Raw genomic sequence first — 22,844 nt, 5'->3', positions numbered from 1 at the left:
GTTGGATTTCCTAAAGTCACATTGGTTTGAGCCACTTAAAACCGTGGAATTTAAATATCTCACGTGGAAAGTGGTCATGTTGTTGGCCTTGGCTTCGGCCAGGCGTGTATCAGATTTGGCGGCTTTGTCATGTAAAAGCCCTTATCTGATTTTCCATATGGATAGGGCAGAATTGAGGACTCGTCCCCAATTTCTCCCTAAGGTGGTGTCAGCCTTTCATCTGAACCAACCTATCGTGGTGCCTGCGGCTACTAAAGACTTGGAGGCTTCCAAGTCGTTGGATGTAGTCAGGGCCCTGAAAATTTATGTTTCCAGGACAGCTGGAGTCAGAAAGACTGACTCGCTATTTATCCTGTATGCGCCCAACAAGTTGGGTGCACCTGCTTCAAAGCAGACTATTGCTCGCTGGATCTGTAGTACGATTCAGCTTGCACATTCTGCGGCTGGACTGCTGCATCCTAAATCAGTGAAAGCCCATTCCACGAGGAAGGTGGGCTCTTCTTGGGCGGCTGCCCGAGGGGTCTCTGCTCTACAACTTTGCCGAGCAGCTACTTGCTCGGGGTCAAACACATTTGCTAAATTCTACAAGTTTGACACCCTGGCTGAGGAGGACCTAGAGTTTGCCCATTCGGTGCTGCAGAGTCATCCGCGCTCTCCCGCCCGTTTGGGAGCTTTGGTATAATCCCCATGGTCCTTACGGAGTCCCAGCATCCACTTAGGACGTCAGAGAAAATAAGAATTTACTCACCGGTAATTCTATTTCTCGTAGTCCGTAGTGGATGCTGGGCGCCCATCCCAAGTGCGGATTGTCTGCAATACTTGTATATAGTTATTGTTTAACTAAAGGATTATTGTTGAGCCATCTGTTGAGAGGCTCAGTTGTTATCATACTGTTAACTGGGTATTGTATCACGAGTTATACGGTGTGATTGGTGTGGCTGGTATGAGTCTTACCCGGGATTCAAAATCCTTCCTTATTGTGTCAGCTCTTACGGGCACAGTATCCTAACTGAAGTCTGGAGGAGGGTCATAGTGGGAGGAGCCAGTGCACACCAGTAGTCTAAAGCTTTCTTTTAGTTGTGCCCAGTCTCCTGCGGAGCCGCTATTCCCCATAGTCCTTACGGAGTCCCAGCATCCACTACGGACTACGAGAAATAGAATTACCAGTGAGTAAATTCTTATCTTTTCTCAGGATTTTTAGAACCAGGACCAGCTCGAAGAGCCCGAGGCTGGTTATGCTTTGGAGGGGGGACCCCACGCCATTTTTTTCCGTATTTTTACCCGTTTTTAAAAAATCGGAACAAAATCCGTCAAATCGGCCGTTTTTTGTCAGCGGGACTGTCGAATCCGTTTTTTTATTGCATATCGTCAATTTCGGCACCCACTTGCCGAAATTAGACTGTCGAATTGAAAAACGGACGAAAAATTGCCGTGATTCGCCGCTAATTGCATATACCCCATAGTCTGTTATCCTAGCTGCAGTTTGAGCTTCTGTAATGCCAAGCCAATTGCAACTGTTCAGACCTTTCCACTTGCCTACGGTTGTATTCTTGCCAACACAAAGTAAATCCTGAAAAATGCAAACTGAATGCACAGAAGTAGTTCTCTCACTACAAACTAAGTTTGTAGTTAGCCAGCAAAGGGGACAATAACAGTGTTTTAAAATATTTTTATTTCTTAAGGTTCATACACACTTAACGATATAATGAGCGACGTCGCTCATTTTCCCCCTCCTTGAGTGACGTCGCTCATTATATCGTTAAGTGTGTATGCCGCCAGCGACGATCGATGCGCGGCCCCGCGGGTCGGCAACGATCGTCGCTGTCGGTAGGGCATGCATGAAGGATGTGGACTGTCGTCCACGACCTTCATGCAGGGCTGGCGGGGGCGTGACGTCACTGAGCGATATGAGCGGTCATATCGCTCAGTGCGTACAGGCGGCTGCCGACCGGCCGGCCCGGGAGGGGGAGACGTTAGACGTTGTCGCTCACAGAGCGACATCGTCTAATGTGTATGGGCCTTTAGTTTTGTTTTCATATTAAAATTAAAAAATTAAAAAAAACAAAGTGTGTGAGTTTACATAAAAGGCCTGGTTCCCACTGGCAGAAGGGTGTCTGTGAAGCTTTAAGCCTATGGGAAGGGAGTTGTCATTTGTTATGCTGAAGGAACTTCTAAATCTAAATAGCCTTCATCCACTTAAGAGTTCAGGTAATCAGCAGAGAAATACGTAATAGCACAAGTCCATTACATTCTTAACACCATTGTTCTGTTTAAAATGTACATGTTTTTTCTGCCAGCAAAAATATTGCCTATTTTCCAAAATACTGCTCCTTATTGTCGCTAGCAATATTTGTAGGATGCTGAGCAATTAATTATGGTCTGTAATTTAGGCAACGTCCAAACAGCCAGAGTTTATTCATAATTCCTTTGGCTCTCTAGTGAATGTTAGCCTGAAGATGTTGAACTAGTGTTTTGAGTACATATGGTGCATATATGCATAGGCATTTCACGGCTCCAGGTAGCAGTGTTTAAATGAATGGTTAATGTTTAGGCAACTGCACTGCCTTATGCATCACCCATGGCCTTTCTTGTATCTCAGTGTAGGTGAAATAAAGTACCTAGGCGACTAGATGGAAATGCACAACATAAACATTTTAGCAATACTGGTTATAGTACAGGGCTTGACAATTTTGTAAAAAAACATCTAGGAGTCAGGATGAAAGTGTAGGAGCCAGGCCAATGACACCCCGCCTCCCCCTATAAATTTTTTTTTTTTTTTTTTTAAAACCTGAACACCACCCTCCCTAGGCAAACCAACCTCCACAGCCGCACAACTAAGGGGATACCCATAGGCAAACCAGGACTACACAGTCATACTACTGTGCAGCTGACCCGCCCAGCCCCCCCCCCCCTCAGGCAAGCAACCCCAACGGCAACACGACTAAGGGTGCACCCACAGGCAAACCACGCCTCCACAGCCACCCCACAGGCAAACACTAACCCACCCCCGCCACCTTTTCCCTATGGCCACATCACTACACCCTCCAAAGCCACAATCCATATCCACGCATAAACTGCTGTCTTTAAACCCCTGCATAGAGCTTTCCAATAAGAGGGTTTATGCATGGACATGGATTGTGGCTTTGGAGGGGGTAGTGATGTGGCCATGGGGAGGGGGAGGGGGGTGTTTGCCTATGGGGTGGCTGTGGAGGGGTGGTTTGCCTGGGGGGTACACTCTTAGTTGTGTTGACGTGAGTGTTTCTTGCCTGAGGGGGTGGGGTGTCAGCTGCTCAACAGTGTGACTGTGGAGACCTGGTTTGCCTGGGGGTACCCCCTTAGTTGGGTCTGGACGGACAGACACAGCAGTCAGCGCAGGTTGGGACGGACACTCAGCACATGCACTCCTGTGCATGAAATGGCCGCCGCAATACAAGCACACCCATAAATCTCCACTGGGGCTGCTGAGGCTGAAGAGGATCTACTTCCTGCTACCAGCATAATCCAGGGGCCAGGGTGACTTGGCCCTTGGGGTTTGGTAAGCCCTGTTATAGTACCATTCTTTCTTTCACCCAGGAGGTAGGGACAGCATTCCATTTGTTCTCACTTTTGGCAAGTACAGTGTTCTTGCTTTTTATGCAGGTACAGTAGCAAAATCCAGAGACCTCACAATACATTTTATTTATTTATTTATTAGCAGTTTCTTATATAGCGCAGCATATTCTGTTGCACTTTACAATTAGAACAACAGTTCTAGAGCAAAACTGGGCAAAAACAGACCGACATAGAGGTAGGAAGGCCCTGCTCGCAATCTTGCAATCTATAGGGAAGCTGACAATCTTGCGACCGAACCTTCTCTGCCCTGCTGCCAGATCAACCATAGCTTTAACCCATCTGCCTTGCAAGCCCCCACTAGACCACCTCAATCCTAAAGCATGTTTCCCTGTAGTATGCTTGCTGCCTGCTAATGAACATCAGCCAGTTGGCATGTACTCGATTAACTATACAAACGAACAGCATAATTCCATAATAGTAGCAGTGTGTATCAACCTATCTGGTGATATTTAAGAAATACACAATGTATATTAAAATATATCCGTGCAAGCACAATAATACAATACAGTGCAAGTATTGCTAAACTTAGTTTGGATGAGAATGGGTAGCCAGCAGGCTAATCCCCAAATTTCAATGTTCTTATACCCCCATCTCATTCTAAAATGGAAGAAAGAAAAATATTATTTGCATTTTGTTTCAGTGTTGTACAGCTACAGATCTTTTATGATTGAACTCTACATACCTTATGTGTGCCTGAACATGAATAGTTAGTTCAATAGCAATTCTGCAGAAGCTCAGTAAGTTTAGTTAGTGTACATAAATTAAAGAGCAAATAGGAATTGATATTTAAGATTGTATATATCTTGCCGTTAAGACAAAATGCCTTATGCAGTCCTTCAAATTTCTTAAAAATATTTAAAGAATTCTGTACTCCATTGTCCCTATTTGACCCCATTTGAAGCACAAAAGGGTCGGTTACAATGAGTTACTGTTTTCTAGAGAACAGTCTACATTATGTATATACCATCTAGATAACTACTTGAAAGAGGTGTTTGCATCCGTTTGGTTGTCACCAGTCACACACATCCTTAATTATTTGCAGATTTTAAGCAATTTTCAGCCTTTTCAGTTTAGCGTAAAGACGTTTCTTTGACTCAAGTATATCTAAAGCAAAGCTTTAAAGTTTTTATTACAATTTTGTCTTGCACTGACAAGTTATTGCAATTTAAATCTGGTGTGCGGGTGGGTGGGTGGGGGGTGTAATGTGAGGAAACCTGGGCGTGCCCAAAACATGTGGCCCATGGTTGGGACAGTGGGACTGTTGAGAGAGGTAGGCTATAGCTGTGTGGTGTATTGTGAATAGGGGGCACTAAAGTCTAGCACAATATTAAGTGCAAGATTTGACCACCCCACTTACCCCTTCAGTGGTGGCTGTCTGAAGAAATGGGCGTCTATTGGAGCTATTCAGTTGTTCCGGTAGACTCCCTTTTTTTTTTTTTTAATCACGTCCCCCCCAGATTTGCAAGAAAAAATTTGTTAAAGTCCATAGTTTGGGTGCCCAAACCCAGGCTTTGGAAGTCTGTTCAGGCTTTATAGATGAGTATAGCCACTTAGCACAGCTAAACCCGGAGCTCACATGCGCATTAATCAGCAGTGGTCGTCTGTTTGGAGCAACAATTGAAAAGCTCCAATAGATGCTAAAAGACACCCAGCAGGAGGTGCAAAAGACAATTAAATTAACTGCAATTAGTTAGATACCTGCAGGAGAAGTGATTGTTGATCAGTCTGTCCCCAGGAAGATTAGCTTGTCTGTTAATGGCTATGTGCACTGGCTTTCCATCTATCCGCTGTAGCTCTCCAAAGAGCCTGACCATTCCAGATTCTGCTGCTCAAGCCATTTCATCCCCCACAAATATGAGATTGTTTGTATATTAATGGATTCCCCTCAGTGGAGTTTCCCCGAGTCCTGTTTCCTGGATATGGATATGGACAGGGGACTGGGTTTGCCTAGGTGGGCAGAGGCAAACCCAGCATTCCTGTCTTTCTCCAAATACTTCTACATTCAGCATGTTGGACCAGTGCAGCAGGCAGAAAGAGGTGGCATAGCGGGGAGGGAGCAAGTTAACCAGGAGGCGGAGTGCCATGAGCCAGCTCAGGTCAGCAGGTCACATTCACAAGGGATAGGCATATTTTTAGAGTTTACAATCTGGTACCGTGCCCTGCTATGAGTTTATGATGATGATCAACGTAAGATTACCTGCACTCACCTGAGTTAATACAATATTTATAGCAGTAGCTTTCATACTGTAGAGCTGTCTTCAGAAACTTGTTTTTATTAATTTATGTGCGCCCAATCTCCTTTCTTAAGTGACGGAAGATCTCTGGGCACAATTCAATTCTTTTTTTCTTTTTTTTTCTTGCGCCGGTTGCGGGCACTTCTCACGGGAAGGATGAGAGAAAATAATGTTGTGATCTTCTTCAATTGTGCGTAATTATAGTGCTTGTTGCACCCAGGGAGGTCAGGTTTAGTCGTGTGTAGAACAAAAAGTCCTGTTTGAGCACTCAGATGGGTCACTTTTTGCTCATGTCATCTTGCTTGGTAATATGCTGTGGTTTGTGTCCTCTGTCTAGATGAAACCGAAGTCTTGTATTTCATTTTGTTGTAACTGCAAAAACTAGGCTGCAATGTGTTTTTGGATATTTTTTGTTTGGAGGAGGGTCCCTTATTTATTTTATTTATTTATTTTTTCATTCATTCTATGGGTTGGGGATGGCATTTTTTAAATGTATTTTGTTCAAGTCTGCTCGATGTGCTGCTGGACATCATGGCAATATCCTGCTGTGCACATAACCTTCTGTTATGGTAGACCACAAATTTTACTGCACTTTCATGAGCATTGAATCCTTCCGCCCCCAAAAGCTAATATTTACTAAGCTGACCAAGGCATGTGGATCACTGGATGTACATCTAGGATACTTTGGGGATATTCAATTCATTCAGCAGTGATTACCCCACCCATGAATACCTGATGTTGGTCTGGACCAACTGTGCAGTAGAGTCTGTGAGAAAATGCAAAATCGCGGTTTTGTGCAAAGGGAAAAGCCATGGGTCATTCCACATTCTAGTTAAGAGAGGATGTGAAAACAACTGTTTCTGCCAAATATCTCGACTGTCTGACAATTCGTTTATTAAATGTTGATTTTTCAATTTATTAAGTTATTTTCTAACTGCTTCATCTTTATCCAGTTTATTTGAAGTAGCACAGGTGTTTGTTAAGGAAACACCATGAAATTTAGACCCCTAAGGTAACTTTTCCTCCCGAATCAAAAAATCCAAACCAAATCACTTTATCTGCTTTGCGTTTTAAGTTACAATAAAAACGCACGTTTTTCGAAAAGACTTAAAAACGCTAGGTTCAGTCAACATAAATGTGCATATACACCGGGCGTTTTTGTCCAGCGTGTATGCACAACGAAGATGGCTGACATTGCTGGGCTGGAAATCGTTTCTCCCCCCCCCCCCCCCCCCCTGCCCAGCGATGTCAGCGGGGGTGAACGGCTTTCCACAGCAGTACGCTATGGAAAGCCGTTCATCTGCTGGTGATACCAGAAGATTAATGGCGGTTGCCGGTGATGAAGCGGAGGTGTGCATCAGCGCTCATCGTCGGAGCATACACATTGGACGGTTTTGAGCTGAGAGCAGCTCAAAACACCAAAAGTGAGCTGCTTTCAGCTCAAAATCGCCCATTGTGTATGGGCCTTTTAGATATACTAATTTTTTTGTGCTTAACAAAGCTATATATTGCTACCACACAAAAAATCAGCATGGTACTCTGTTTCATAGTGGAGAAAAAATAAATCATGAAGTAGACTTTCAATTACTGTTGTACCGCATACATAATTAAAACAGAAGATCATGACATTTTAAAACTTAAACATACTTGAGTTCCTAAATTATTTAATGTCACAGAATACATAGTAAAACAATTAAGAAAACTTAAAGAAACCCATGGTATACTGACAGAACCTGAAGACTATAGAGGGAAGCCCTTCCTGTACAAATCGTTCATCAGGTACAGCAGTTTTACGAAGATTATGAATATTCTCAGATGTACCCTGGAAAGAAAGTTTTGTTTCTGTAAAAGTTCCAGGAGGAAACTTGAAAGAGCTTTGGGGTATATTCAATTGAGGTCGGATCCATTCCGACATCCATTTGTCGAAATGGATCCGACAAGGGCTATTCAATGCCCATCTCAATTAGACTTTAAAAAAGTCGAATTGAGATGAGGGACTGAAGAGGGGGGTGGGGGGGAGACCAGCGGGGAGACGTGGGATAGCCGCAGGCAGACGGGGGAAAGCAGCGCTGCAGGAGGATGTGGCACAGCCACCAGACCTCACGGCAGTGTCCACTCTGCTCCAGCAAGCGGGACCTCATTTGCTGGAGCCGGGTGGACGCTGCTGTGAGCGGCGTCTGTGCCACATCCTCCTGCTGTGCTGTAGCGTGGCTGTCCCCCGTCTGCCTGTGGCTCTCTCCTCCTCTCAGGTCCCTCATCTCAGTCCGACTTTTTTTTACTGAGATAGTTGGAAACGGGGCCAAAACCTGTTTGATTTGGCCCCGTTTCCCTCAGAAGCACGTGAATCGGCAGCTATACTGCAGATTCACGTGCTATTCCACAAGTCGAATTCCCCGACTTGTCAAATAATAAAGCTGGGGACTGAATAGGTCTGAACCCCTTCCGACCTGAAAAAGTCGAAAACTGCCATCTTTTCGACAAGACGGCAGTTTTGACCTTAATTGAATATACCCCTCTATCTTGCTTTCAAATACAGTTTTCCAGACAATCAGGTTGGATTGTCTAAGGTTTGTTCCTTATGACCTAAATGGTATGTTAGCGTTGCTGCAAGAGGTATGCATTCTGTGTGTGTTTGCGAAACTCACCGAAACGTAAAAAATAATTGGACTTGTATGCTTCAACAATGTGATATAAATGCCCAGGTCTAGAAGCACTTCAGAAAATAGTTGAATAGTTGTATACAGATAGAGCCACGCTCATCTATTCTGTGATGCGAGCGCATGGCATACGCATTGCGGCATAGTGTGAATGCGCTGTGCTGTGACTGATCACAGCTGGCGTTCACTCCATAGGCTTCCATTGGCGTGCATTTGCGGGCATACTTCCCGCAAAACAAAGATTAGCATGGCTACATCTGTTTTTAGGCAAGATGATTGTGTAACACTTTAAACAGTGTGAATATGTGTGTTATAAGTGATACCCGTGACCATGTAGCCATACCTGTGCATGCCTTCATTACGGTAGTTATGAAACACTTAGCGGAACTATTACTAATATTGGAGTATGTTCACTACTTTAGTGATGGTGTTAGTAAACATCTAGCCACCCACACCAGTCTGCAAGCATCTTGACACCTTTGGACCTGTATAGATGAGCTGAAAAGATACACTGCATAAAGTTTTTCTACGCACACACAGTGTCAAAGACTGCAAAACCAAGCTGCATAGCCGTCTAGAAACAGCAAAGACTGTGGTAGGAACACTTGCTCATCACCAATTTCGGCCTATTAGTTATGAACTACACATTCCGATTGTCACCAGACGACATGAAGGCAGCAGGAACCACATTTTGGGGGGTATTCAATTACAGGTGAAAATACATAGGGCAATTTTTCCAGACGTTTCACTCATATTTATTTTATTTTTATTATTATTTTTTTACAGGTTATCCAACATGGTCGCCTGTAAAAAAAATAAATAAAAAAATTCTCTCTCTCCTGCTCACAAAAATAAAGGGAACACTAAAATAACACATCCTAGATCTGAATGAATGAATTATTCTTATTAAATATTTTGTTCTTTACATAGTTGAATGTGCTGACAACAAAATCACAAAAATTATCAATGGAAATCAAATTTATTAACCCATGGAGGTTTGTATTTGGAGTCGCACTCAAAATGAAAGTGGAAAAACACACTACAGGCTGATCTAACTTTGATGTAATGTTCTTAAAACAAGTCAAAATGAGGCTCAGTAGTGTGTGTGGCCTCCACGTGCCTGTTTGACCTCCCTACAACGACTGGGCATGCTCCTGATGAGGTGGCGGATGGTCTACTGAGGGATCTCCTCCCAGACGTGGACTAAAGCATCCGCCAACTCCTGGACAGTCTGTGGTGCAACGTGGCGTTGGTGGATGGAGTGAGACATGGTGTCCCAGATGTGCTCAATTGGATTCAGGTCTGGGGAACGGGCGGGCCAGTCCATAGCATCAATGCCTTTGTCTTGCAGGAACTGCTGACACACTCCAGCCACATGAGGTCTAGCATTGTCTTGCATTAGGAGGAACCCAGGGCACCAGCATATGGTCTCACAAGGGGTCTGAGGATCTCATCTCTGTACCTAATGGCAGTTAGGCTACCTCTGGCGAGCACATGGAGGGCTGTGCGGCCCCCCAAAGAAATGCCACCCCACACCATTACTGACCCACTGCCAAACCGGTCATGCTGGAGGATGTTGCAGGCAGCAGAACGTTCTCCTTGGCGTCTCCAGACTCTGTCACGGGTGCTCAGTGAGAACCTGCTTTCATCTGTGAAGAGCACAGGGCGCCAGTGGCGAATTTGCCAGTCTTGGTGTTCTCTGGCAAATGCCAAACGTCTTGCACGGTGTTGGGCTGTAAGCACAACCCCCACCTGTGGACGTCGGGCCCTCATACCACCCTCATGGAGTCTGTTTCTGATCGTTTGAGTAGACACATTCACATTTGTGGCTTGCTGGAGGTCATTTTGCAGGGCTCTGGCAGTGCTCCTCCTGTTCCTCCTTGCACAAAGGCGGAGGTAGCGGTCCTGATGCTGGGTTGTTGCCCTCCTACGGCCTCCTCCACGTCTCCTGATGTACTGGCCTGTCTCCTGGTAGCGCCTCCATCATGCTCTGGACACTACGCTGACAGACACAGCAAACCTCCTTGCCACAGCTCGCATTGATGTGCCATCCTGGATGAGCTGCACTACCTGAGCCACTTGTGTGGGTTGTAGACTCCGTCTCATGCTACCAGTAGAGTGAAAGCACCGCCAGCTTTCAAAAGTGACCAAAACATCAGCCATAAAGCATAGGAGCTGAGAAGTGGTCTGTGGTCACCACCTGCAGAACAACTCCTTTATTTGAAGTGTCTTGCGAATTGTCTATAATTTCCACCTGTTGTCTTATCCATTTGCACAACAGCATGTGAAATTGACTGTCAATCAGTGTTGCTTCCTAAGTGGACAGTTTGATTTCACAGAAGTGTGATTGACTGGGAGTTACATTGTGTTGTTTAAGTGTTCCCTTTATTTTTTTTTTTAGCTGTGTATATGTATGTGTATATATATATATATATATATATATATATATATATATTTATGTGTATGTATGTATGTATATATATATATATATATATATATATATATATATATAAATAATATGGATCTATTCACGAAGCAGTGAAAAGAGCGGAGAAGTGAGCCTGTGGAGAAGTTGCCCATGGCAACCAATCAGCTGCTCCGTACAACTGTATAATATGCAAATTATAAATATTACTTCAATGCTGATTGGTTGCCATGGACACTTACAAAGTTACAAAAGGTTCCAAACAACGGAAAGATAATGAGATTGTTGGCTCAACCTAAGTTATGGACTCATGTCATGTTTAATTTTTTTTTTTTATTAATTTTTTTTTCATGGTTTCTTGTGTTAATTATGTATGCAATACAACAGTGATTGAAAGTCAACTTCATGTTGTTGGTTTTTTTTTTTGCCACTATGAAACCCAGAGTACCATGCTGATTTTGTGTGTGGTAATAATGTATACCTTTGTTAAGCACCTGAAAAAAATTTGGGATATCTAATGTTGATTGAACCCAGCATTTTTAAGTATTTTCAAAAAACGTGCATTTTTGCCGTAATGCGAAAAGTAAAGCAGAAAAAGTGATTTGGTTTGGATTCAAGAGGAAGAGCTACCTTAGGGGTGCAAATTTTGCAGTGATTCCTTAATAAACACCGGTCATACGTCAAACTGGATAAAAAAGCCGCAATTAGTAAATGATTTAATAAATTAAAAAATCAATATATAATAAACGGATTGTCGGTTGAGCTAGAAATAGTTTTTTTTTTTTTTTTTACATCCTCTCAACTCAAAAATGTTCATAAAAATCTGAGATGGTTGGTGGACACGCATGGCTGAACTGACATGGAATGACACCCATTGATTCCGCAGAACTATTGGGTTTCTGCATTTAAAACCCCAATTTTTAGGCGTGGAAAAAGGGCTGTTTTAACGAATAGCCTTTCTCCACGCTACAGGGATTTAGCCAACAATTAGCCACGATTGAATATCCCCCATATGTCTCTTGTAGCTTCAGTCGACCCTGTCTTTGAATTTGAATACACACACTGCTAGGGAAATTGCTATTTTACTCATGGCCCCTCCATCTTTATATAATCTTTCTTACTTTAGAAAGATATATTCAGACTGGTTTGAAAATCCACTAAGACAATTAAGCCACAGCAACTCCCTTTGTGGATGTATTGCAGATGTCTTTTTGTCCTGGGCATGGGTCAGCACAAACTTGAATTCTCCAGATCAATCTGGCAAGCATTTTGCTTTTTATATAGAGGGGGTGGCAAATAAATGGGTCGGTTCTTTACTGCGTGGATTGAATAGTGCCTGGAATTAGCTCCCAAGCTGTTCAATTCAACACGCTGTTATGTCGCAGGAGGATGGTTCTAGTAGACTAAACAGGGTGTTTTGTTGTGAGAACTAGCATTCTCCGACTTCAGTGCCGCGCGCGATGTTTCTGGCGCGCTGAGGCCAGAGAACAGTATCTCGCCAACAGGGGTGCGAGAAGTAATCCTCTCGTCAGGGGCCACATTGCGCTGAATTGAATAGCTTCGGGAGCTATTTCCCGGAGCTATTCAATTTGTGCAGAGTTGAATTGACCCCAATGAAGCGTACTTATTTAACAGCACCTGAATGAAATTACTTTATTGATATGGAAGTAGCAAATGTACATTTTCGTACATATCTTTCTTCATATTAGCTTGTGTTTTTTTGATGACTAGATAAGATAACATCTGTTCCATATTATTTTTTTACCCTTTTTGTGACTGAATTACGAAGATTAATATATGTGTTTACACTTGAGATTGTAATGTAGATGATAAAGCCTTAATTCCTGCCTCTCTTTCTTTTCTTTTCTTTTTTGTACAGAAAATGCGGTGAGGGCACAGTTCTGAAAGACTGCAAGGGCACTTGAGGTAACTTCTGGAACCAAAATATTGTTGGTGTGAAATGCTCATTTGTTATGTGCTTGGCTTCATTCCCAAACTACTTGTACATCTCAAACTACCCATACAGTTTCAGAGTTGTTTAAGCGATGTCTGTTTTTTGGCAACATTACTTGATTGCAGATTTCCGTTCTAGTGCTTCAACTTCTAATGTTAAGTGTGAGTGAGTATTTATTTGCTGTACATTAAGAAGTCACGTTACTTTAGAAGTCTATAAAGTGTATTCATACTTGATCATTCTTCATTCTGTTTTGTTGTTATTTATACACTTTAATTTTGCTTGTCTGCTTAAATGTATGAATTCTGCACTATGCAGAATAAATAGAGGGCACTTACCAGGTTTCTCTAACGTCCTAGTGGATGCTGGGGACTCCGTAAGGACCATGGGGAATAGACTGGCTCCGCAGGAGACATGGGCACTTTAAGAAAGAATTTATATTCTGGTGTGCTCTGGCTCCTCCCTCTATGTCCCTCCTCCAGACCTCAGTTTGAATCTGTGCCCGGACGAGCTGGGTGCTGTTCAGTGAGCTCTCCTGAGCTTGCTGTAAGAAAGTATTTTGTTAGGTTTTTTATTTTCAGGGAGCTCTGCTGGCAACAGACTCCTTGCATCGTGGGACAGAGGGGAGAGAAGCAGCCCTACTCTCTGAAGATAGGTCCTGCTTCTTAGGCTACTGGACACCATTAGCTCCAGAGGGATCGTACACAGGATCTCACCCTCGTCTTCCGATCCCAGAGCCGCACCGCCGTCCCCCTCGCAGAGCCGGAAGACAGAAGCCGGGTGAGCATGAGAAGCAAGAAGACTTCGAAATCAGCGGCAGAAGACTCCAGTCTTCACTGAGGTAGCGCACAGCACTGCAGCTGTGCGCCATTGCTCCCACACACCTCACATACTCCGGTCACTGTAAGGGTGCAGGGCGCAGGGGGGGGCGCCCTGGGCAGCAATTGGGACCTCTTTGGCAAAAGTTTAGCATATATACAGTTGGGCACTGTATATATGTATGAGCCCCCGCCAAGAATTGTACATTTAAGCGGGACAGAAGCCCGCCGCTGAGGGGGCGGGGCTTCTTCCTCAGCACTCACCAGGGCCATTTTTTCTCCACAGCTCCGCTGAGAGGAAGCTCCCCAGGCTCTCCCCTGCAGATACATGGTAGAAGAGGGTAAAAAGAGAGGGGGGGCGCAAAAATCAAATACAGCGGCTACTGGGTTAACATTAAGTTACTGTGTTATTCCTAGGTTTATAGCGCTGGGGTGTGTGCTGGCATACTCTCTCTCTCTCTCTCCAAAGGGCCTTGTGGGGGAACGGTCTTCAAAAAGAGCATTCCCTGTGTGTGTGGTGTGTCGGTACGCTTGTGTCGACATGTTTGACGAGAAAGGCTATGTGGAAACAGAGCGGGAGCAAATGAATGTGGTGTCTCCGCCGACGGCGCCGACACCTGATTGGATGGATATGTGGAAGGTTTTAAATGATGATGTTAATTCCTTGCATAAAAGGTTGGAAAAAGCTGAAGCCTCAGGACAGTCAGGGTCTCAGCCCGTGCCTGATCCTATGTCGCAGAGGCCGTCAGGGTCTCAGAAGCGCCCACTATCCCAAATTGTTGACACAGATACCGACATGGATTCTGATTCCAGTGTCGATTACGATGATGCAAAGTTACAGCCAAAATTGGCTAAATCCATCTGTTATATGATTATAGCAATTAAGGATGTGTTGCACATCACAGAGGAAACCCCAGTCCCTGACAAGAGGGTTCATATGTATGAGGAAAAAAGGCAGGTGGTGACCTTTCCCCCTTCACACAAGCTAAATGAGTTATGTGAAAAGGCTTGGGAATCTCCAGATAAAAAACTGCAGATTTCCAAACGGATTCTTATGGCATATCCTTTCCCGCCAACGGACAGGTTACGCTGGGAATCCTCCCCTAGGGTGGACAAAGCTTTAACACGCTTATCCAAGAGGGTAGCCCTGCCGTCACAGGATACGGCTACCCTCAAAGATGCTGCAGATAGAAAGCAAGAGGGTACCCTGAAGTCCATTTATACACATTCAGGTACCTTACTGAGGCCAGCGATTGCGTCGGCCTGGGTGTGTAGTGCTGTAGCAGCATGGACGGACACCCTGTCTGAGGAACTTGATACCTTAGACAAGGATACTATATTAATGACCCTGGGGCATATAAAAGACGCTGTCCTATATATGAGAGATGCTCAAAGAGACATTAGTCTACTGGGTTCTAGAATAAATGCTATGTCGATTTCTGCCAGAAGGGTCCTGTGGACTCTGCAATGGACAGGCGATGCCGACTCAAAAAGGCACATGGAGGTTTTACCTTACAAGGGTGAGGAATTGTTTGGGAGGGTCTCTCGGACCTGGTCTCCACAGCTACTGCTGGAAAGTCAAATTTTTTGCCATATGTTTCCTCACAGCCTAAGAAAGCACCGTATTACCAAATGCAGTCCTTTCGATCACAGAAAAGCAAGAAAGTCCGAGGTGCGTCCTTTCTTGGCAGGGGCAGAGGAAAGAAGCTGCACAACACAGCTAGTTCCCGGGAACAGAAGTCCTCCCCGGCTTCCACAAAATCCACCGCATGACGCTGGGGCTCCACAGGCGGAGCTAGGCCCGGTGGGGGCGCGTCTCCGAAATTTCAGCCACAAGTGGGTTCACTCCCAGTTGGATCACTGGGCAATAGATATTGTGTCTCAGGGATACAAGCTGGAATTCGAAGAGATGCCCCCTCACCGATACCTCAAGTCGGCCCTGCCAGCTTCCCCCACGAGAGGGAAATAGTGTTAACTGCAATTCACAAATTGTATCTTCAACAGGTGGTGGTCAAGGTTCCCCTCCTTCAACAAGGAAGGGGTTATTATTCGACCATGTTTGTAGTCCCGAAACCAGACGGTTCGGTCAGACCCATATTGAATTTAAAATCCCTGAACATATACCTGAAAAGGTTCAAGTTCAAGATGGAATCGCTGAGAGCGGTCATCGCAAGCCTGGAAGGGGGGATTTTATGGTGTCTCTGGACATAAGGATGCATACCTTCATGTCCCCATTTATCCACCTCATCAGGCGTACCTCAGATTTGTGGTACAGGATTGTCATTACCAGTTTCAGATGTTGCCATTTGGTCTCTCCATGGCACCGAGAATATTTACCAAGGTAATGGCGGAAATGATGGTACTCCTGCGGAAGCAAGGGGTCACAATTATCCCATACTTGGACGATCTCCTCATAAAAGCAAGGTCAAGAGAGCAGTTGCTGATCAGCGTAGCACGTTCTCTGGAAGTGTAACGGCAACACGGCTGGATTCTAAATATTCCAAAGTCACAGTTGATTCCTACGACTCGTCTGCCTTTCCTGGGCATGATTCTGGACACAGACCAGAAAAGGGTTCATCTCCCGATGGAGAAGGCTCAGGAACTCATGACACTGGTCCGAAACCTATTAAAACCAAAACAGGTCTTGGTGCATCACTGCACTCGAGTCCTGGGAAAGATGGTGGCATCATACGAGGCCATTCCCTTCGGCAGGTTCCATGCAAGGACCTTTCAATGGGACTTACTGGACAAATGGTCCGGATCACATCTTCAGATGCATCGGTTAATCACCCTATCCCCCAGGGCCAGGGTGTCTCTCCTGTGGTGGCTGCAGAGTGCTCACCTTCTCGAGGGCCCCAGATTCGGCATTCAGGACTGGGTCCTGGTGACCACGGATGCAAGCCTCCGAGGGTGGGGGGCAGTCGCACAGGGAAGAAATTTCCAAGGTCTGTGGTCAAGTCAGGAGACTTGCCTTCACATCAACATCCTGGAACTAAGGGCCATATACAACGCCCTACGTCAAGTGGAGACCCTGCTTCGCGACCAACCGGTTCTGATTCAGTCAGACAACATCACCGCTGTGGCTCATGTAAACCGACAAGGCTGCACAAGGAGCAGGGTGGCGATGGTGAAAGCCACCAGAATTCTTCGCTGGGCGGAGAATCACGTAAGCGCACTGTCAGCAGTGTTCATCCCGGGAGTGGACAACTGGGAAGCAGACTTCCTCAGCAGGCACGACCTCCACCCGGGAGAGTGGGGACTTCATCAAGAAGTCTTCACGCAGATTGCAAGTCGGTGGGAACTGCCACAGGTGGACATGATGGCATCCCGCCTCAACAAAAAGCTACAGAGGTATTGCGCCAGGTCAACAGACCCTCAGGCGATAGCTGTGGACGCACTGGTGACGCCGTGGGTGTTCTAGTCGGTCTATGTGTTTCCTCCTCTTCCTCTCATACCCAAGGTGCTGAGAATCATAAGAAAAAGAGGAGTGAGAACAATACTCATTGTTCCGGATTGGCCAAGAAGGAATTGGTATCCAGATCTGCAAGAAATGCTCACAGAGGACCCATGGCTCTGCCTCTAAGACAGAACTTGTTACAACAGGGGCCCTGTCTGTTCCAAGATTTACCGCGGCTGCGTTTGACGGCATGGCGGTTGAACGCCGGATCCTAGCAGAGAAAGGCATTCCGGATGAGGTAATTCCTACGCTGATAAAGGCTAGGAAGGACGTGACGGCTCAACATTATCACCGTATATGGCGAAAATATGTTGCTTGGTGTGAAGCCAGGAATGCCCCTACGGAGGAATTGCAGCTGGGCCGTTTCCTTCACTTCCTACAGTCGGGAGTGACTTTGGGCCTAAAATTGGGTTCCATTAAGGTCCAGATTTCGGCCCTATCCATTTTCTTTCAAAAAGAACTGGCTTCTCTACCTGAAGTTCAGACGTTTGTAAAGGGAGTGCTGCATATTCAGCCCCCTTTTGTGCCTCCAGTGGCACCTTGGGATCTTAACGTGGTGTTGAGTTTCCTGAAATCCCACTGGTTTGAACCACTCAAAACGGTGGAATTGAAATATCTCACGTGGAAGGTGGTCATGCTACTAGCCTTGGCTTCGGCTAGGCGTGTGTCAGAATTGGCGGCTTTGTCACATAAAAGCCCCCATCTGGTTTTCCATGCGGATAGAGCAGAATTGCGGACCCGTCCACAATTTCTGCCGAAAGTGGTTTCATCCTTTCATATAAACCAACCTATTGTGGTGCCTGTGGCTACTACTGACTTGGAGGATTCCGGGTTACTTGATGTGGTCAGGGCTTTGAAGGTTTATGTAGCCAGAACGGCTAGGGTCAGGAAAACAGAATCTTTGTTTATCCTGTATGCTTCCAACAAGCTTGGTGTTCCTGCTTCAAAGCAGACTATTGCTCGCTGGATCTGTAACACGATTCAGCAGGCTCATTCTGCGGCTGGATTGTCGCTGCCAAAATCAGTTAAGGCCCATTCCACTAGGAAGGTGGGTTCTTTTTGGGCGGCTGCCCTAGTGGTCTCGGCATTAGAGCTGTGCCGAGCGGTTACTTGGTCAGGTTCAAACACTTTTGCAAAGTTCTACAAGTTTTATACCCTGGCTGAGGAGGACCTTGTGTTTGCTCATTCGGTGCTGCAGAGTCATCCGCACTCTCCCGCCCGTTTGGGAGCTTTGGTATAATCACCATGGTCCTTACGGAGCCCCCAGCATCCACTAGGACGTTAGAGAAAATAAGATTTTACTTACCGGTAAATCTATTTCTCGTAGTCCGTAGTGGATGCTGGGCGCCCGTCCTAAGTGCGTACTTTTTCTGCAATGCTTGTATATAGTTATTGCTTAACTAAGGGTTATGTTATAGTTGCATCAGGGTTGATCTGATGCTCTGTTGTTGTTCATACTGTTAACTGGGTAAGTTTATCACAAGTTATACGGTGTGATTGGTGTGGCTGGTATGCATCTTGCCCTGGATTATCAAAATCCTTTCCTTGTACTGTCAGCTCTTCCGGGCACAATTTCTCTAACTGAGGACTGGAGGAGGGACATAGAGGGAGGAGCCAGAGCACACCAGAATCTAAATTCTTTCTTAAAGTGCCCTGTCTCCTGCGGAGCCCGTCTATTCCCCATGGTCCTTACGGAGTCCCCAGCATCCACTACGGACTACGAGAAATAGATTTACCGGTAAGTAAAATCTTATTTTTTTTCTCCAGAAAAAAGGATTATTTATTATTCATATCATTTGGAGTTTTGCCCCTAAATGCTTATTGTCAATAGCACCTTCAGCCCAGTAGCGCAGTGAAATCACTGAAACACATAGTGCTGCAGTATCTGGGTTAATCTGAGCTGTAAATCCCACAAGGGTCCTTATACAGGACGTGATGCCAAGTGTTGCTCCTGGCCAAAAAATATATATGAAGCTGTATTAAAATTTTATTAGACCTATCTTCTAATGATGCTTCCAGCAGGATAACATGCCATATCATAAACCACATATCCTCTCACACTGGTTGCGCAATCATGACCGCAATTGATGTTTTTCCGAAAGTCGTCATAATTCCTTAGTGCACTTCCATCAATTTCAGTGGGGCAGAAAATAAAGGCCTGTTGTGATCCATCATATAACTAGAAAAACAAAGACAAGGGAACAAGGATCCTCCACTGCAATTCATTAGAATAACACAGTGAAATAATATTGTGACACAAGTGGAGTGATTGGAAACGGAGTCTTATCTGACACAATTACAGGAAACCTGCCAGCTTTTGTTTGTTTTTATTTAATATTTGTTTGGGAGTACATTGCTACATGAAAGCTCAGCTAATGACCTTACTCATGATTACAGTCTCTTGTCACTGCAGTTCTATTATTATTCTAGAACAAATCTTACAAGATAATTGCTATTGATATATTTTGACATCTGTGGTTATTTTGTGGCCACGAGTGAGGCCACGGGGAACATGTGAGACGGTAGTGGCAAAGCTTTTAGGTATCGTTTTCTCTTGTTTTAAGTTTAATTTTTTCAGCTTGAATTGAACGATTTATGGTAGGACTAATAGATAGGCCTACATAGTTTAAGAAGGCAGTGATGACAACAAAATGAAAACTACAGAGTTAGATTCTTTATGCAACAAAGAGATTTGTGTTGGGTGCGTGGCCCGATAATACAGTTTGGCTGTCCGCCTGTAATTGATTCTCTCTCTCGCTCTCTTTCAAAAAAAATGAGTGTGGATTTATAGCTTGTGCCAGATGGAGTGGTTTAAGTATATCTAAAATTGCTGATCTATCAAAATATTCTTAATGTTTACTGAAAATAGCACAGGGGGGGGGGGAAACAACCTTGCTAATGCGAGAAATCAGAGGAGAATAAGTAAAATGTGAAGGTGACTGTAATGTTGTGGACAATATCTTTTTAGCACACATTGGCCCCTTAATACCAATTGTTTAAATTCCACAGCCTACCTGAGACATTTTGATGAACATGTGCACATCCTTTAATGCCATACTCCTACCCATCTTCTAATGATGCTTCCGTCAGGATAGCATGCCATATCATAAACCACATATCATCTCACATCAACTTGTTCCACAATCATGACTGCAAGCTCCTTGTACTCCAATGGCTGACAGTCACCAGATATTCTAATATAGCACCTTTAGGATGTGGTGAGACAGGAGATTTGCAACATTAAAAAATAAAGGCAAATGGGTGATGCTGTCATGTCAGCATGGACCAGAATTTCTAAGGAATGTTTCTAGCACCTTTGTGAATCCAAAAGAAAATTCAGGTTGTGCTGGGGGAAAAGTACCTTGTACTAGAAATACTAAAACACTCTTCGACCTCCAGGTTCTAGAAGATGCTATCTAAAAAGTCACATTGCTTATTTTAATTACTTTAATAAAGTGTTAATGATGCATATGTATCATGTATTTAATAACTTAAGTGTTTCTTTGCTTGTGAAACTTTATCTCCAGTCTTGCAGTATTTCTCTTACGTCCTAGAGGATGCTGGGGACTCCGTAAGGACCATGGGGAATAGACGGGCTCTGCAGGAGACATGGGCACTAAAAAGAACTTTAGATATGGGTGTACACTGGCACCTCCCTCTATGCCCCTCCTCCAGACCTCAGTTTGATACTGTGCCCAGAGGAGACTGGGTGCATTACAGGGAGCTCTCCTGAGTTTCTCTGAAAGTAAAAGAATTTTGTTAGGTTTTTTCTTTTCAGGGAGCCCTGCTGGCAACAGGCTCCCTGCATCGTGGGACTGAGGAGAGAGAAGCAGACCTACTTAAATGCTAGGCTCTGCTTCTTAGGCTACTGGACACCATTAGCTCCAGAGGGAGTCGGAACGCAGGTCTCCCCTCGCTGTTCGTCCCGGAGCCGCGCCGCCGTCCTCCTCAGAGCCGGAAGATAGAAGCCGGGTGAGTATAAGAAGATAGAACACTTCAGAGGTGGCAGAAGACTTCAGATCTTCTCAGAGGTAACGTGCAGCGCCATTGCTCCCACACACAACACACAGCGGCAGGCACTGATGGGTGCAGTGCGCAGGGGGGGGGGCGCCCTGGGCAGCAATAATAAACCTCTAGGACTGGCCAGTATAGATATTCAGACTCTGCGGGCTGTATATTTCAATCCCCCACCAGTTTTTGAAGAAATCGAGCGGGACCGAAGCCGCCGCTGAGGGGGCGGAGCTTGATCCCTCAGCACTAACCAGCGCCATTTTCTCCACAGCACACCGCTGGGAAGCTGGCTCCCCGGACTCTCCCCTGCTGAACACGGTGACAGGGTTTTAAAGAGGGGGGGGGGGGGGCGGCGGCACATAATTTGGCGCAGTTATTATATAAAGAAAAGCGCGCTATATATATATATATATATATATATATATATATATATATATATGTATATGTATATATATATATGTATATATATATATATATATATATATATATATGTATATGTGTGTATATATATATATATATATATATATAATCTGGTATTTTTCCAGGGTCATTGGCGCTGGGTGTGTGCTGGCATACTCTGTCTCTCCAGAGGGCCTTGTGGGGGAAACTGTCTCCACATTAGACATTTCCCTGAGTGTGTGGGGTGTCGGTACGCGTGTGTCGGCATGTCTGAAGCGGAGGGCTCTTCTGAGGAGGAGATGGAGCAAATGAGTGTGGTCTCTCCGTCGGCAACACCGACACCTGACTGGTTGGATATGTGGAATGTTTTAAATGCAAATGTGAATTTATTACACAAGAGGTTGGACAAAGCGGAGTCCAGGGAATGTACAGGGAGTCAAGCCCTGCCTTTCACTATGACGCAGGGACTTTCTGGGTCTCAAGCACCCACTATCCCAAGTAGTTGACACTGATACCGACACGGATTCTGACTCCAGTGTCGACTATGATGATGCGAGGTTGCAGCCTAAATTTGCTAAAAGTATTCATTACATGATTATTGCAATAAAGAATGTGTTGCATATAACAGATGACCCCTCGGTACCTGACACGAGGGTACACATGTTTAAAGAAAAGAAGCCTGAGGTTACTTTTCCCCCTTCTCATGAGCCAAATGAGTTGTTTGAAAGGGCTTGGGAAACTCCAGACAAGAAACTGCAGATTCCCAAGAGGATTCTTATCGCGTATCCTTTCCTGACTAAGGACAGTATACGGTGGGAATCCTCCCCAAGGGTGGACAAAGCGTTGACACGCTTATCCAAAAAGGTAGCGCTGCCATCTCAAGATACCGCAGCCCTCAAGGATCCTGCTGATCGCAGACAGGAGACTACCTTAAAATAAGATTTTACTTACCGGTAAATCTATTTCTCGTAGTCCGTCGTGGATGCTGGGGACTCCGTAAGGACCATGGGGAATAGACGGGCTCCGCAGGAGACAGGGCACTTTAAGAAAGAATTTGGATACTGGTGTGCTCTCGCTCCTCCCTCTATGTCCCTCCTCCAGACCTCAGTTAGAGAAACTGTGCCCGGAAGAGCTGACAGTACAAGGAAAGGATTTTGGAATCCAGGGCAAGACTCATACCAGTCACACCAATCACACCGTATAACTCGTGATAAACTTACCCAGTTAACAGTATGAACAACAACGGAGCACCAGATCAACCCTGATGCAACCAACAT

General features: G+C 45.0%; 1 protein-coding gene across 1 annotated transcript in view; it reads left to right on the top strand.

Annotated features, from left to right (window-relative positions):
* TAB2 (TGF-beta activated kinase 1 (MAP3K7) binding protein 2) overlaps positions 1-22,844 on the top strand; it is a 198,913-nt gene that overhangs the window by 140,845 nt on the left and 35,224 nt on the right. The window contains exon 2 of the mRNA XM_063917506.1: positions 12,808-12,854. The gene's annotated coding sequence lies outside the window, so the exon portion shown is untranslated. The remainder of the gene's footprint in view (positions 1-12,807; positions 12,855-22,844) is intronic.

Source organism: Pseudophryne corroboree, chromosome 4, assembly GCF_028390025.1.
Source record: "Pseudophryne corroboree isolate aPseCor3 chromosome 4, aPseCor3.hap2, whole genome shotgun sequence".
Classification (NCBI taxonomy): domain Eukaryota; kingdom Metazoa; phylum Chordata; class Amphibia; order Anura; family Myobatrachidae; genus Pseudophryne; species Pseudophryne corroboree.
This window is presented reverse-complemented; position numbering and strand designations above follow the sequence as displayed.